Here is a 17,180-nt window from a genome sequence, read left to right on the forward strand (position 1 = left end):
AGTCTAAGTAGGAGGGAGAACAGGGATGGAATCCCCATTTTGCAGATGCAAGACCTGAGGCCCAGAGAAGTGAAGTGACGTTACTTCGCTTCACTGAGCCTCAGTTCCCTCACCTGTAAAATGGGGATGAAGACTGCGAGCCCCACACGGGGCAGGGGCTGTGTCTAACCCGAGTAGCTTGCATCTACCCCAGGGCTTAATAATAATAACAATGATAGCATTTATTAAGCGCTTACTATGTGCAAAGCACTGTTCTAAGCGCTGGGGAGGTTACAAGATGATCAGGTTGTCCCACAGGGGGCTCACAGTCTTAATCCCCATTTTACAGATGAGGTAACTGAGGCACAGAGAAGTAAAGTGACTTGCCCAAAGTCACACAGCTGACATGTGGCAGAGCAAGGATTTGAACCCCTGACCTCTGACTCCAAAGCCCGGGCTCTTTCCACTGAGCCATGCTGCTTCTCTAATAATGATGGCATTTGTTAAGCGCTTACTATGTGCAAAGCACTGTTCTAAGCGCTGGGGGGATACAAGGTGATCAGGTCGTCCCACGTGGGGCTCACAGTCTTCATCCCCATTTCACAGATGAGGGAACTGGGGCTCAGAGAAGTTAAGTGACTTGCCCAAGGTCACACAGCTGACATGTGGTGGTGCCGGGATTCGAACCCATGACCTTTGACTCCAAAGCCCGGGCTCTTTCCATTGAGCCACGCTGCTTCTCCGAGTAGCTTAGTACAGTGTCTGCTACATAGTAAGCACTTAACAAAGACTATAAAAAAAAAGGAGCCACCAAGAATCTGATTTCCCTCATGCCCACCAACCTACTGACCACTGGGACCGCGGGCCCTGATCACAAAGCAACATTCCCGGCCCACGTCATCGCCCGGGGCCTGGAATGCCCTCCCTCTGCCCCTCCGCCAAGCTAGCTCTCTTCCTCCCTTCAAGGCCCTTCTGAGAGCTCACCTCCTCCAGGAGGCCTTCCCAGACTGAGCCCCTTCCTTCCTCTCCCCCTCGTCCCCCTCTCCATCCCCACCTTCTTACCTCCTTCCCTTCCCCACAGCACCCGTATATATGTATATATGGTTGTACATATTTATTACTCTATTTATTTATTTATTTTCCTTGTAGATATCTATCCTATTTATTTTATTTTGTTAGTATGTTTGGTTTTGTTCTCTGTCTCCCCCTTTTAGACTGTGAGCCCACTGTTGGGTAGGGACTGTCTCTATATGTTGCCAATTTGTACTTCCCAAGCGCTTAGTACAGTGCTCTGCACATAGTAAGCGCTCAATAAATACGATTGATGATGATGATGATGATGATTCCCGGTTTTCCATCCCACCGACAGGCCTCTCCCATCCTGGAAGCAGGAAGATGAGCAGTGAGGCGGGGGATGAAGGGAAGGTAGGGAGGCACAGACCCCCGAAATAGCCAGACCCGGGACTCCGGTCTCTGGATTTCCTCACCGGGGGCCCTAACCACTAAGCTACGCTGCCTCCTTTGGCTTTCAAGGCCCTAGTCTGCTCGCTCTTGGGAAGTGAGCAAGAACCCAATTACCTCGCGTGACCTCGGGCAAGTCACTTCCCTTCTCTGGGCCTCGGTCTCCTCATCTGTACAATGAGGATCCAATCCCCGGACTCCCTCCGGCTTGGATTCGGAGCCCCGCGTGGGGAGGCGCTTGCGTCTCATCATCATAAAAATAATAACGGTGGTATTTGTTAAGCGCTTACTACGTGCCAGGCACTGTTCTAAGCGCTGGGGTAGACTCTGGTTGTCGATCCTGGCAACAAGGAGGGGGAGTTCCAGGCCAGAGGAAGGATGTGGGCAAGGTGTCGGCGGCGAGAGAGACGAGATCGAGGTCCAGTGAGAAGGTCAGCATTAGAGGAGCGAGGTGGGCGGGATGGGTCGGAGTAGGAAAACAGCACGGTGAGGTAGGAGGGGGCGAGCTGATTGACGGTTTTAAAGCCAACGGTGAGGAGTTTTTGTTCGATGCAGAGGTGCATGGGCAACGTTCATTCATTCATTCAATCGTATTTCTTGAGCGCTTACTGGGTGCAGAGCACTGGACTAAGAGCTTGGGAAGTACAAGTCGGCAACATATGGAGACGGTCCCTACCCAACAACGGGCTCACAGTCTAGAAGGGGGAGACAGACAGGCGGAACAAGGACAGGTGTCAAGGCATCAGAATAGAAGTAAAGCTAGATGCACATCATTAACAAAATAAATGGAATAGTAAATATGTACAAGTTAAATAGAGTAATAAATCTGTACAAACATATACGTAGGTGCCGTGGGGAGAGGAAAGAGGGGGCTCAGTGTGGGAAGGCCTCCTGGAGGAGGTGAGCTCTCAGTAAGGCTTTGAAGGGAGGAAGAGAGCTAGCTTGGTAGATGTGTGGAGGGAGGGCATTCCGGGCCAGGGGGAGGACGTGGGCCGGGGGTCGACAGCGGGATGGACGAGAATGAGGCACGGCGAGGAGATCAGCGGCAGAGGAGCGGAGGGTGCGGGCTGGGCTGGAGAAGGAGAGAAGGGAGGTGAGGTGGGAGGGGGCGAGGGGATGGACAGCCTTGAAGCCGAGGGTAAGGAGTTTTTGCCTGATGCGTAGGCTGACTGGTAGCCACTGGAGATTTTTGAGGAGGGGAGTAACATGCCCAGAGCATTTCTGCACAAAGATGATCCAGGCAGCAGCGTGAAATATAGACTGAAGTGGGGAGACGTGAACTGAACGCTTTTGTAGAAAAAACCGGCAGAGTGAAGTATAGACCGGAGCGGAGAGAGATGGGAAGCAGGGAGGTCAGCGAGGAGGCTGATGCAGTAATTAAGGCGGGATACGATGAGTGCTTGGATCAATGTGGTCGCAGTTTGGATGGAGAGAAGAGGGCGGATTTCAGCGACGCTGTGAAGGTCGAACCTACAGGACTCGGTGACAGATTGAATATGTGGGTGGAATGAGAGAGAGGAGTCGAGGAGAACACCAAGGGCACGGGCTTGAGAGACAGGGAGGATGGCGGTGCCGTCTACAACGAGGGGAAAGTCACGGGAAGAGGACAGGATTTAAAGGGAGAAGCCCTGCTTTGGCCAGGGTAAGGTGGAGGTGTCGGTGGGACATTTCCGTAGAGATGTCCTGAAGGACAGCCCTCGACCAAATCAAGGGTATTTATAGTCTCCGCTTCCGCTGAGCCCGTGATGGTCCCGCCCTCCCATGAAGGCAGAAGACTTGGGCCTTTTCCCAGAAGCCTCTCACATCCAAAAGCGCCGGAGGAAAACACCAGAAACCGCTCCCGGGGGAAGCCCCGCTGAGGGGACAGGGACACCTGGAAAATTCCTGTCTTGTCCTCATCAGGGCAAGTTCCTGATCCCCTCCCCTTCACCCACACCCTGCTCAGTCAGCAGGAGGTGGGGAGAGCAGACCCATCGCCCCGGCCCTGAAATCGGGGTCCCATGGCCCCGGGGAGGCCCCTCCGCTGGCCCGGGAGCCAAAGGCCACAGGCCCACGCTTCGTTGCGCTGCTTAGGTAGCGCCAGACCACAGTGGTGTGAGGACACAGGGAGAGTTATCAATCAATCCATGGTATTCATTGAGCACTTACTGAGGGTGGAGTGTGCAGAGTGCGGAGTCACTAATGTTTTCTCATACCACAAAAACCAACAAAAACAGACCCCAGCTGGGGTAATAACAACAATAATAATTGTGGCATTCGTTACGCGCTTATTATGTGTCAGGCACTATTCTAGGAGCTGGGGTAGATAATCAGGTTTGAACACAGTCCCCGTCCCACGTGGGGCTCACAGTCTTCATACCCATTTTGCAGAGGAGGAAACTGAGGCACTGAGAAGTGAAGTGACTTCCCCAAGGTCACACAGCAGACAAATGGCAGAGCTGGGATTAGAACCCGCCTCCTTCCCCACTTTCCCCCCACCACGCCGGGTCAATCCTGTCCCGAGCCCCACCCGGGGCCTGGGGGAGCGACTTCTAATAAATGCAAACGGGCAGGCTGGCCTTCCCCAAGGAGAGAAAAATCCCATTGCCGGGGCGACCGTTAGAGAGTGACTGCCTGCTTTACTGCTCCCTCTTTGCTGAGCGCCGGACTGCTGGGTTCCTTCCCACTGCATTATTATGGCTTTTTAATTAGGAATCATTTCTTCCCCGTCCACAGGAAGATGGATGAAAACACGGACCTTTCCCGCAAGTGTTATTTTAGACCAGACGTGGACGTGCCAAGGACACCAGATCCGCGGGCCTGCAGCGCCTCTCGCTGCCACACTCGAGTGCTCAGTACAGTGCTCTGCACGCAGTGAGCGCTCAGTAGAGACCACTGCCTCGATCTGGGCTCGAGCCCTTTCCCCACCTGCTCCCGCCCACCCTTTTTCTTTTAGTGCTCACAAACGGAAACCCAGAAACCCACCACCCAACCTCCGCCTGCCCACCCGCTGCCCTCCCAGGGAAAGGAGAACCAAAATTCCACGGCGGCCCACGCACCAACTTCTCTCTAGGTCCCTCCCCTCGTTCTCACAAACAGAAACACAGAAACTAACCGCGGCCCGACCACCGCAGGAGCGCCACCCGATCTCTGCCCTCCCAGGAAAAGGAGAAGCAACCGGGCCAAGCCCTTCCCCGGCAGCACATCCACGCACACGCAGAAACTTCTCTCCAGCCGGTAAGTTCCCGGTCATTGAACAGCCCTCCAAACAATTGTGCCAGCCCACGGATTGGGAATCCCATGAAACCGGCCTTCCTTGCCGGGCGATAGGGCAGGCTCTCCTAAAGTGGACTGAGCCGGTGCCGGTGGAGACGGAGGGCGGGGAGAGTGGGGCAAACGCGGAATTCTCCCTAGGAATGGTGCCAGGGAGGAGGGAAGGGCAAGAGGAAGGGGTGGGAAGTGAGGAGGAGAGGAAGGAGAGGGATGGGATGGAGGGAGGAAGAACCCAAGAAGAGTGTGTAAAGGTACTCACCCTTGACCTGGGTCTGCGAAGCCAAGCCCCTCGGATCAGACCTGTCATTTGAGAGAGATGAAAGGCTTGTGAGAGGAATTATTAGCTTGGGCATAATAAACAAAAAGCAAGCTTGCCCAAAAATAAAAATAAAAAAGGCAACACGGCCTAGTGGCCACAGCCCAGGCCTGGGAGTCCGAAGGATCTGGGTTTTCATCCTGGCTCCGCCACTCATCTACTGTGTAACCTTGGGCAAGTCGCTTCGCTTCTCTAGGCCTCCGTTCCTTCATCTGTAAAATGGGGGTCAAGACGGTGAGCCCCACGTGGGACAGTGACTGCATCCAACCCCAGCTCTTAGTCCAGTGCCTGGCACATGGTAAGCGCTTAACAAATACCATTTTTTTAAAAAATCCATTAATCAATCGATCGGAAAGGGGTTTCCCGAGGCGGGCAGGGGCTGAGCGGTCTCTGCGCCCACGAGGCGGGTTTCCATGTGGCCGCTGGCCCGGTGGCCCTGCAGCTGAGGGGTCATCTTTCAAAGTCGACTCAAAAACTGGAATAAATCCTCCAACATCAGGGGATGCCTAGGCAGATCCGGTCAGCGGAACCTGGGCCGCTGATAATAATAACACCAATAATTGTGGTATTATTATTATTAATAATAATAATAATGGCAAAGCACTGTTCTAAGCGCTGGGGAAGTTACAAGGTGATCAGGTTGTTCATTCATTCAATCGTATTTATTGAGCACTTACTGGGACAGGTTGTCCCATGGGGGCTCACATTCTTAATCCCCATTGTACAGATGAGGTAACTGAAGCACAGAGAAGTGAAGTGACTTACCCAAAGTCACACAGCTGACAAATGGCGGAGCCGGGACTTGAACCCATGACCTCTGACTCCAAAGCCCGGGCTCTTCCCACTGAGCCACGCTGCTTCTCTTTTAGGCACTTACTGTGTGCCAGGCACTGTCCTAAACGCCGGGGTGGACACAAGCAAATCAGGCTGGACACAGACCCTGTTCCAAGTGGGGCTCGCAGTCTCAATCCCCATTTTACAGATGAGGTAACTGAGGCCCAGAGAAGTGAAGTGACTTACCCAAGGCCACAGAGCAGACAAGTGGCAGAGCCGGGATTAGAACCCAGACAGACACTAATAAAAATAAATAAACACATAAGCGCACATATACACACAAAAATAAACCCACACCCATGCACAAAGACATCCACGAGTGCACCAAACATATGCATCTCCACACCCACCCGCTGGATGGATGCCTTTGGCTGAAATGACGAGGCAGAGAAATGGGGGGCTGGAGGGAGGGGGATGTGAAGAGCTGAGGGAAGGGGAGGCGAGTTGTGAAAGGAAACACCAGGGAAAACACCAAGCCCCGCTCTCCTTCCGGCCATGATAATCATCACTGGTATTTCTTACTTTGTACCAAGCACTGTATTAAGGGCTGAGGTATTCATTCAATTGTATGTACTGACTGCTTACTGTAGGCAGAGCACTGTACTAAGCGCTTGGGAGAGGACAACATAACAATAAACAGACACATTCCCTGCCCACAACCCTCTTACGGTCTAGGGGATCACCCTGGACCTAAGTGGGGCGCCCAGCCTAAGAAGGAGGGAGACCAGGAACTGAATCCCCATTTGGCAGATGAGAAAACGGAGGCGCAGAGAAGTGAAGTGACCGCCCCAGGTCCCACGGCAGACAAGGGACGGAGCTGGGAGGAGAACCCAGGTCCTCCGAATCCCAGGCCCGGGCTCTAGCCACTATCCCACGCTGCTCCTCTGGCACCCTTGGTTGTGTCAGATCTGATTATCTCAGATATGCCCTGGCATTTAGGACAGCGCTCTGCACACGGTAGATGCTCAATAAATCCCCCGATAGACTGATGGATCGAGAGGGGCAACAAAAACAAAGGGGAAAAGAAGCGGGTAATGGGGGTGCTCCCCATAACGCCCCAGTGTTGGTTCCCAAGAGTTTAAGCGGGCCGGTTGGTGAATGTGGAGGCCTTTGTCTTGCCCGGAGGAGCGTTTTGTGAAGTGGCAATTACGCGGGAGTGGGACTGGCTGGGGTAAAGCCCGGCTCGAGACCCCCCCCCCGGCCTGAGGACTCTTCAGATGTTGCTCTATTTAAGAGGGACCCAGTTTCCTCTTCCGGAATCGGTTCGGCGGGTTCTATTTTGAGCTGGCCTGTCCCTCGAAGCGGGGAGCTGACCCCGGCTTTAAGCATCAAAGGCACCCCGGGGCTGCCGGCGGCAGCGGCGGCAGCCACAGGTAAGGAGGAGCAGCGCGGCTCGGTGGATAAAGCCCGGGCCTGGGAGCCATAGGACCGAGGTCCCCATCCCGACTCCGCCATGGGCCAGCTGTGTGACCTTGGGCGAGTCACTTGTGTCCTTAGAGCAGCAGCGTGGCTCAGTGGAAAGAGCCCGGGCTTGGGAGTCAGAGGTCATTCATTCGTTCAATCGGATTTATTGAGCGCTTACTGCGTGCAGAGCACTGGACTAAGAGCTTGGGAAGTCCAAGTTGGCAACATAGAGAGACGGTCCCTACCCAACAGTGGGCTCACAGTCTAGAAGGGGGAGACAGAGAACAAAACATATTAACAGAATAAAATAAATAGAATAAATATAAATAAATAGAGTAATAAATATGTACAAACATATATAAATATATACAGGTGCTGTGGGGAAAGGGAAGGAGCTAAGGTGGGGGGGATGGAGGGGGGAGGAGGGGGAGAGGAAGGAGGGGGCTCAGTCTGGGGGAGGGAGGTCATGGGGTCAAATCCCGGCTCTGCCAATTGTCAGCTGTGGGACTTTGGGCAAGTCACTTCACTTCCCTGTGCCTCAGTTCCCTCATCTGTAAAATGGGGATTAAAAACTGTGAGCCCACCGTGGGACAACCTGATCACCTTGTAACCTCCCCAGCGCTTAGAACAGTGCTTTGCACATAGTAAGCGCTTAAGAAATACCATTATTATTATTATTATTGTTATTATTATTATTATTATGGGCCAGCCCAGCCTGTTACAAGCAGTGCCACCTAGTAGCTAGAGCCAAGGCCTGGGAGTCAGAAGGACATAATGGCCAATTGTCAGCTGTGTGACTTTGGGCAAGTCACTTAACTTCTCTGTGCCTCAGTTACCTCATCTGGAAAATGGGGATTAAGACTGTGAGACCCCCGTGGGACAACCTCATCACCCTGTATCCTCCCCAGCGCTTAGAACAGTGCTTCGCACGTAGTAAGCGCTTAATAAATGCCATTGTTATTATTATTAGTAGTATTTGTTGAGCGCTTACTACATGCAAAGCACTGTTCTTAATAAATGCCATTGTTATTATTATTAGTAGTATTTGTTGAGCGCTTACTATGTGCAAAGCACTGTTCTAAGCACTTGGGGGATACAAGGTGATCACGTTGTCCCACGTGGGGCTCACAGTCTTAATCCCCACTTTACAGATGAACTGAGGCCCAGAGAAGTTAAGTGGCTTGCCCAAAGTCACACAGCGGACGGTGGCGGAGCCGGAATTCGAACCCATGACCTCTGGCTCCCAAGCCTGGGCTCTTTCCACTGAGCCACGCTGCTTCTCTGGTTTCTCATCCTGGGTTTTCATCACATGGGTTCTCATCCCCGGTCCTGCCACTTGGCTGTGTGACCTTGAGCCAGTCACTTCACTTCTCCGGGCCTTGGTTCCCTCATCTGCAAAATGGGAATTAAGATCAGGAGCCCCGTGTGGGACAGAGACTGTGTCCAACCTAATTTGCATCGTTCAGTTAAATGTATTTATTGAGCGCTTACTATGTGCAGAGCACTGTACTAAGCACTCAGGAGAGTCCAATTTAACAACATAGCAGACATCCCCTGCCCACAATGAGCTTCCAGCCTAGCGGGGCGAGACTGTACTAAGCACTTAGGAGAGTCCAATTTAACAACATAGCAGACATCCCCTGCCCACAATGAGCTTCCAGCCTAGAGGGGGGAGACAGATATTAATATAAATAAACAAATGACGGATATGGACGTAAGTGGTGTGGGGCTGGGAGGAGGGGATGAATAAAGGGGGCAAGTCCGGGTGACGCAGAAGGGAGTGGGAAAAGAGGAAAGGGGGGCTTAGTCAGGGAAGGCCTCTTGGAGGAGATTCCCCAACCCGTCTTCCGGAATCCCGCCGGGCTCCCCGGACGAGCTCCACACGGTCCGGAATGAAGGGCGGGCCCTGTCTCTAAACCCAAAGAAAATCCCCTCACCCTCCGTCTTTCCCCTTTCCCCTCGGTGGCGATGGGGGCCACTGCCAGGGCTGGGAAGGGGCGGGGGGCTCGGGTTGGGAGTCGGGGGCCGGTCGGGGTCGCCGGGAGCTTGCGGGGGAGCAGATGGCGGCCCCGGCGGGGGTGGCGGGCGGGGATGGGCCTCCCGGCGATGGGAACATCTGTTACCGTTGGAAAATGCTAATTGCCATCAGTCAGGACGCCACCTACCCACGGTGACATGCGGGCACGCACACGCTCAGAAATACATCTACATTTCGCCCAGAGAAACACTCGCTGCATCTTAAGGAAGCGGCGGGCACGGGGGACGGAGACAAGTGGCGGGTTGGGAACTGGGAGGGGGCGGAGGCGCGGGGCAGCCGGCTGGATTGGCTCGCTGTCCCCTTTCTGAGGGCCGGGAGGTGGGCAGACGGACGAGGCTCCGGAGTTGGGGGCCAGTGCCCTGTGCCCCATTGGTACTGACACTGGAGAGTGAAACTGGGAACCCCACACGGGACAAGGACTTTGTCCAATCTGATTTGCATGTACCCACCCGAGCGCTTAATACAGTGCCTGGCACATAGTAAGCACTAAACAAATACCATTATTATTATTATTATTATTTGAATTATTATTATTATTGAAATTAATATTATATGTTGCCAACTTGTACTTCCCAGTCTTTTAGACTGTGAGCCCACCGTTGGGTAGAGACTGTCTCTATATGTTGCCAACTTGTACTTCCCAAGCGCTTAGTACAGTGCTCTGCACACAGTAAGCGCTCAATAAATACGATTGATTATTACAGTGCTCTGTACACAGTAAGCGCTCAATACATACGACTGAATGAATGAATGAATGAATGAATGAATGACACGAGCCCCTAGATTCCCCCTCACTCTCTCCCTTCTCCTGGCCCCAGCATGTGGCCCGGAGGCTCTATTTATTTTATTTTGTTAGTATGTTTGGTTTTGTTCTGTCTCCCCCTTTTAGACTGTGAGCCCACTGTTGGGTAGGGACTGTCTTTATGTGTTGCCAACTTGTACTTCCCAAGCGCTTAGTACAGTGCTCTGCACACGGTTAGCGCTCAATACATACGATTGAATGAATGAATGAATGAATGAATGACACGAGCCCCTAGATTCCCCCTCACTCACTCCCTTCTCCTGGCCCCAGGGTGTGGCCCGGAGGCTCTATTTATTTTATTTTGTTAGTATGTTTGGTTTTGTTCTGTCTCCCCCTTTTAGACTGTGAACCCACTGTTGGGTAGGGACTGTCTCTATATGTTGCCAACTTGGACTTCCCAAGCGCTTAGTACAGTGCTCTGCACACAGTAAGTGCTCAATAAATACGATTGATTGATTGATTGATTGATTTTCTGGGAGAGTCTGCATCTATGTGGGGGTGTGAGTGGCCGGGGGTGGGCACGCACACGTGTGCAAGTGAGTGGGTGGTTTCCACGTGTGATGCGGAAACTGGGAACCCCACATGGGACAAGGACTTTGTCCAATCTGATTTGCATGTACCCACCCGCTTAGTACAGCTTAGTACTAAGCTTAAGCGCTTAGTACAGTGCTCTGCACACAGTAAGCGCTCAATAAATACGATTGATGATGATGTCCATGTGCACACAGGCACGTTGTGTGAGTTTGATTGTGTGTACGTGTGTGTGTTTCCCTATGTGGACATGTGAGTGTGTGTAGATGTGGAGGAGGTAGTTTGCTATTCAGGGGCATTTGCTCTCCTGCCTCTATTCCCTCACTCAGGCCACATACCTGTAATTTATTTATTTGGATTAATGTCTGTCTCCCCCTCTAGACTGTAAGCCTATTGTGGGTGGGGAATGTGTCTGTTTCTTGTTGTACTGTCCTCTCCTGAGTGCTTAGTCCAGTGCTCTGCACACAGTAAGCCCTCAATAAATGCAATTGAATGAATTTGATGATGGGTTTGGCCATCTCCCCCCACTTTTAGACTGTGAGCCCGCTGTTGGGTAGGGACTGTCTCTATATGTTGCCAACTTGTACTTCCCAAGCGCTTAGTACAGTGCTCTGCACACAGTAAGCGCTCAATAAATAGGATTGATTGATTGACTGATCTCCTCCTGGTGTCTCTGCCCCGCTTCCTGCATGCTCACAGGGATAGGGATTGTGCCCAACCCAATTATCTTGTATCTACCCCAGTGCTTAGAACAGTGCCTGGCACACGGTAAGTGCTTAACAAAGCACTTAAGGCAGAGAAGCAGCGTGGCTCAGTAGAAAGAGCCCGGGCTTTGGAGTCAGAGGTCATGGGTTCAAACCTCAGCTCCGCCAATTGTCAGCTGTGTGACTTTGGGCAAGTCACTTAACTTCTCTGGGCCTCAGTGACCTCATCTGCAAAATGGGGATTAAGACTGTGAGCACCCTGTGGGACAACCTGATCACCTTGTAACCCCCCCCCCCCAGCGCTTAGAACAGTGCTTTGCACATAGTAAGTGCTTAACAAATATCAGCATTATTATTATTATTCTCTGGGCCTCACTTCCCTCATCTGTAAAATGGGGATTCATTCAATCGTATTTATTGAGCGCTTACTGCGTGCCGAGCACTGTACTAAGCACTTGGGAAGTACAAGTTGGCAACATATAGAGACAGTCCCTAGTCATTCAATCGTATTTATTGAGCGCTTACTGTGTGCAGAGCACTGGACTAAGCGCTTGGGAAGTACAAGTTGGCAACATATAGAGACGGTCCCTACCCAACAGTGGGCTCACAGTCTAGAAGGGGGAGACAGAGAACAAAACAAAACATATTAACAAAATAAAATAAATAGAATATGTACAAATAAAATAAATAGAGCAATAAATCCGTACAAACATATATACATATATACATAGGTGCTGTGGGGAGGGGAAGGAGGTAAGGTGGGGGGGATGGGGAGGGGGTTGAGGGGGAGAGGAAGGAGGGGGCTCAGTCTGGGAAGGCCTCCTGGAGGAGGTGAGCTCTCAGTAGGGGCTTAATAAATGCCATAATTATTATTATTATTATTATTATAACAAATACCACAATTATTAGTTATAATAACTGTAACTCTCCCAGGCGCTAAACCCAGTGCTCTGAGCACATTAGATAGTCAGTTCCTTGAGGGCAGGAACACTGTCTACTTAACTCTATTGGACTCTCCCAGGAACCGGGTCTAATGCTCTCCTGGCAGGAGGTGCTCAATAAATACTCGTGATGGGTGGCTTCTCTCCTATCAGGACCTTCCCTGCCTCCCACTGTCTAGACGTCCCAGAACAGGCAGTGACAGGCAGATGGGCGGCAAAGTCTCTCATCACCTGGGGTGGGTGGGTGGGTGTGTGTGTGTGTGTTTGTGTGTTTGGGAGTTGTGAGGGAAGGGGATTTATCTGCAAAATGAGTATGGTGGGATCAGCCCCCCATTCCCCAGCCAAGGGACGGCCTCAACGGGGGTTCACGTTACCCCCGATCAACCCTTAGACACCCAGACCCCAAAAGGCGATGCCTGCAATGTGCCCTTTGAACCAATCATCATCATCAATCGTATTTATTGAGCGCTTACTGTGTGCAGAGCACTGTACTAAGCGCTTGGGAAGTACAAGTTGGCAACACATAGAGACGGTCCCTACCCAACAGTGGGCTCACAGTCTAAAAGGGGGAGACGGAGAACAAAACCAAACATACTAACAAAACAAAATACATAGAATAGATATGAAATTTCGGGGTCTTGGGCTTTTGAGGTGAGTGGGGGCGAGGTGTTAAATTTTCGTTTACTGACTGAGGAAATACAATGATCATGGGGAGGGGGGTGCATTTATTTATTTATTTATTTGTTTATTTTGTTGAGGCAAGTCTGCTAATTTTCCTCTTGCGTGGCAGTTGCCGTTGCCAAGCTTCGTTGCTAAGGGGTGATGCCACCCGCCTGGGCTATTGGCGGAGAGGTTTCCATGGGGAGTCATGAAATGACGGCTGATTAGCCGGTCGGGCCCCCAAGTTCTCTCCCCACCTGGTGCAATTAAAGCCACCAGGTAGACCCACAAATGTCCTGACGCGCGGGGTGGGACTGACGGATGACATAATGACTGGATTGCCACGGGACCGACAGCGCTTCACGCTGCGGCTTTTTAGCCCTGGTAGTTAGTCCGTCACTCATATTTACTGAGCGCTCACTGTGCGCAGAGCACTGGACTAAGCGCTTGGGTGAGGATACTAGAACTGACATGCTCCCCGCCCACGATGAGCTTACAGTCTACAGTCTAGTCGCAGTAGTAGTTACGCAGCGCCAATCAATCAATCCATCCACCAGAGGTATTTACTGAGCGTTTACTATGTGCAGAGAAGCAGCGTGGCTCAGCGGAAAGAGCCCGGGCTTTGGAGTCAGAGGTCATGGGTTCGAATCCCGGCTCCGCCACATGTCTGCTGTGTGACCTTGGGCAAGTCACTTCACTTCTCTGAGCCCCAGTTACCTCATCTGTAAAATGGGGATTAAGACTGGGAGCCCCACGTGGGACAACCTGATCACCTTGTATCCTCCCCAGCGCTTAGAACAGTGCTTTGCACATAGTAAGCGCTTAACAAATGCCATCATCATCATCAGAGCACTGGACCGAGTGGTTGGGAGAGGGTGATGCAACAGAATTAGCAGACACAGTCCCTGCCCGGAGCAAGCTGGGCAAAGCACTGAGGATCTAATTGAACACACCATCAACACCGATGGTATTTCTCGAACACTCGAGCATGGAGTTGGTAGGCATGTTCCCTGCCCACAATTAGCTGACAGTCCAGAGGGGGAGACGGACAATGATATCACCAAATTTTTTGTATATATGTTTGTACGTATTTATTACTCTATTTATTTATTTTACTTGTACATATTTATTCTACCTATTTTATTCCGTTAATATGTTTTGTTTTGTTCTCTGTCTCCCCCTTCTAGACTTCGAGTCCACTGTTGGGTAGGGATCATCTCTATATGTTGCCAAATTGTACTTCCCACTGTGTACAGTGCTCTGCACATAGTAAACGTACTGTGTACAGTGTACTGTGTACACTGCGTACAGTGCTCTGCACACAGTAGGCGCTCAATAAATACGATTGAATGAATGAATGAACACAGTACACACATACTGTGTACAGTGTACTGTGTACACTGTGTACAGTGCTCTCCACACAGTAGGCGCTCAATAAATACGATTGAATGAATGAATGTATAACGTGTAATCTATAGATATGACACCTCCAAAGTCAGAGAGAGGGTGGACATGGCATGTGCTTCTGGATAGTGAAGCCCCTTGGGGAAAAATTAGTCAGTCATACTTATTGAGCACTTTCTGCATGCAGAGCACCGTACTGAGCACTTGGAGAGTCCAAAAGAACAACAGAACACATTCCCCGCCCACAATGTGCTTACAGTCTAGAGGGGAAGACAATATTAATTTAAACAAATAAATGAGAGATATGGACATAAGTGGTGTGGGGCTGGGAGGGGGGATCATCAATCGTATTTATTGAGCGCTTACTGTGTGCAGAGCATGAATAAAGGGAGCGAGTCAGGGTGACGCAGAAGGGAGTGGGAGGAGAGGAAAGGAGGGCTTGGTCAGGGAAGGCCTCCTGGAGGAGAAGGGCCTTCAATAAGGCTTTGAAGGAGGGGAGAGTCATCGTCTGTTGGATATGAGGAGGGAGGGCATTCCAGGCCAGAGGCAGGAACACACAGGTCTCGGAGCCAGAAGCCCCGAGGTCTTTTCCCGGCTCTGCCCCTTGTCTGCTGTGAGACCTTGGACAAGTCACTTAACCTCTCTGGGCCTCGTCCTCAACTGCAAAATGGGGACTTATATATACCTGTTCTCCCTCCTTCTTTGATTGGGAGCCCCATGTGGGAAAGGGACTGTGTCCGACCTGATGTTCCTGTATCTTCCCCAATCCTTATTACAAATGAGGCCCAGAGAAGTGAAGTGACTTGCCCAAGGTCGCCCAACGGACAGGTGGCGGAGCCAGGATTAGAACCCAGGCCCTTCTGACTCCCAGGCTGGGCTCTACCTACTAGAAGATGCTGCTTCTCATTGGGAGAGCGGAGAGGGAGACAGGCTCCTGTGCTGCCTCTGGAAAAACTTCTCACCCTTAATTGTTCTTAATGCCTTAACACTCTGAGTGGCTGATAGATACTAATTGGGCGGTGTGAGCGGGGAGAGTTGGCATGCAGCACCCCGAGGGACAAGCTGAACCTCTTTGGGGAGAGGGGAGCCGTCCCCCCCAGCCCCCAGTCCCTGGCCGTACCAGGGCTCAAAAACAGAGGGAGAGCAGGCGGATTATTCCCATTTTACAGAAGGGGAAAGTGGAGGCCCGGGGAGATGAAGTCACCTCCTGGAGGTCACCCATCAGGCCCAAGGCAGATGGCCCACTGGACAGAGCCCGGGCCTGGGGGTCAGAGGGACCTGGGTTCTAATGCTTACTCGGCCACTTGCCTGCTGTGTGATTTTAGGCAAGTCATTTCACTTTTCTGTGCCTCAGTTATCCCAATCTGTCAACTGAGGATTAAGACTGTGAGCCCCATGTTCAGGGACTATGTCCAACCTTGGATCTATCCCGCGCTTAGTACAGTGCCAAGCACATAGTAACAAATACCATAAAAAAATCTCAGGGTCTCCTGACTCCTGATCAAGTGCTCTTTCCCCAGGCCCCACCATCTCCCTAACCTTCCCGGAAAAGGCCCCCAGCTTGTTAATGGAGCCTCAGGGGTCCGGAAAGGCAGGGATTCAGTGTGCCCACCCTGCCCTATATATGTATATATGTTTGTACATATTTATTACTCTATTTATTTATTTATTTTACTTGTACATATCTATTCTATTTATTTTATTTTGTTAGTATGTTTGGTTTTGTTCTCTGTCTCCCCCTTTTAGACTGTGAGCCCACTGTTGGGTAGGGACTGTCTCTATATGTTGCCAATTTGTACTTCCCAAGCGCTTAGTACAGTGCTCTGCACACAGTAAGCGTTCAATGAATACGATTGTTGATGATGATGATGATGCCCTAGGGATGGGATTGGACCCCTCTCACCCCACCTCGCTCAGAGGTGACTCCCCCTCCCCACAGCAGGTCTTCCTCACCCCGGGATCACCCCTCCCTTCCCCGCTCCCCGAGGCCCCCGATCCTTGTCGAGGGTCTGTAGAGGGACGGCACGCACACCCCCCACCCCCAGGATAAAGCGTCGTGGACCTTCCCAACCACCCCCTCTCCCCACCGAGCCGCCACTCCTGCCAGAAAGCCGGAAAAGCCCACGGAGCACCGGAGGAACCTGCTTACCGAGCACCGCAGGAGTCTGCTTCAGCAGATCCCGGCGCCAGCCGTCGGGGAAGGCGTCCTCCGGGGGGTCACGGGAGCCAAGCGGGGAGGGGGCGAGGGGAGAAGCATCAACGGCCAGGAGCCCTCGGATTCTCCCTCAGAGTCAGATTTCCAACCTGATGGAGAAGAAGGAGAATCCCATGTGATGCAGTTCCCGGCAAACCTTCACTTTGGTAACAAGATGATCATCACTCTCCGCCGCTTCCCAGTCTAATTGAAGGAACACCTCCTCCAAGAGGCCTTCCCTGACAAACTCCTCATTTCCCCGCTCCCTTTCCCCTCTGCGTCGCCCTTGCACTTGGATTCACACCCATTATTCACCCCTCCCTCAGCCCCACAGCACTGGGCTGTATTGGTCTCTCCCAAGCGCTTAGTATGGTACTCGGCATACAATTAAGGACTCAATAAATACCATGGATGGATTACGCCTAACTCCATAATTTATTTATAATAATGTCTGTCCTCCCCCCAGGACCGTAAGCTCCTTGGGGGCAGAGAATGTGTCAACCCACTCGGTTATACTGGACTAGGCACTTAGTACAGTGCTCTGCACACAGTAAGCCCTCAATAAATACGATTGAATGACTGACTCGCCCAAGCATTTAGTACATTGCTCTGCACATGGTACGTGCTCAATAAATACCACTGATAGGTTGATTCATTCAT

General features: G+C 51.7%; 1 protein-coding gene across 1 annotated transcript in view; it reads right to left on the minus strand.

Moving 5' to 3' along the window:
- Nucleotides 1–16,602, minus strand: part of RBFOX3 (RNA binding fox-1 homolog 3) — a 100,122-nt gene extending 83,520 nt beyond the window's left edge. The window contains exons 1-2 of the mRNA XM_038742023.1: nucleotides 16,476–16,602; nucleotides 4,952–4,992 (exon numbers count right to left, since the gene is read on the minus strand). The gene's annotated coding sequence lies outside the window, so the exon portion shown is untranslated. The remainder of the gene's footprint in view (nucleotides 1–4,951; nucleotides 4,993–16,475) is intronic.
- Nucleotides 16,603–17,180: the final 578 nt, after the last annotated feature.

The sequence above is a fragment of the Tachyglossus aculeatus genome, unplaced genomic scaffold, assembly GCF_015852505.1.
Source record: "Tachyglossus aculeatus isolate mTacAcu1 unplaced genomic scaffold, mTacAcu1.pri SUPER_34, whole genome shotgun sequence".
NCBI lineage: Eukaryota > Metazoa > Chordata > Mammalia > Monotremata > Tachyglossidae > Tachyglossus > Tachyglossus aculeatus.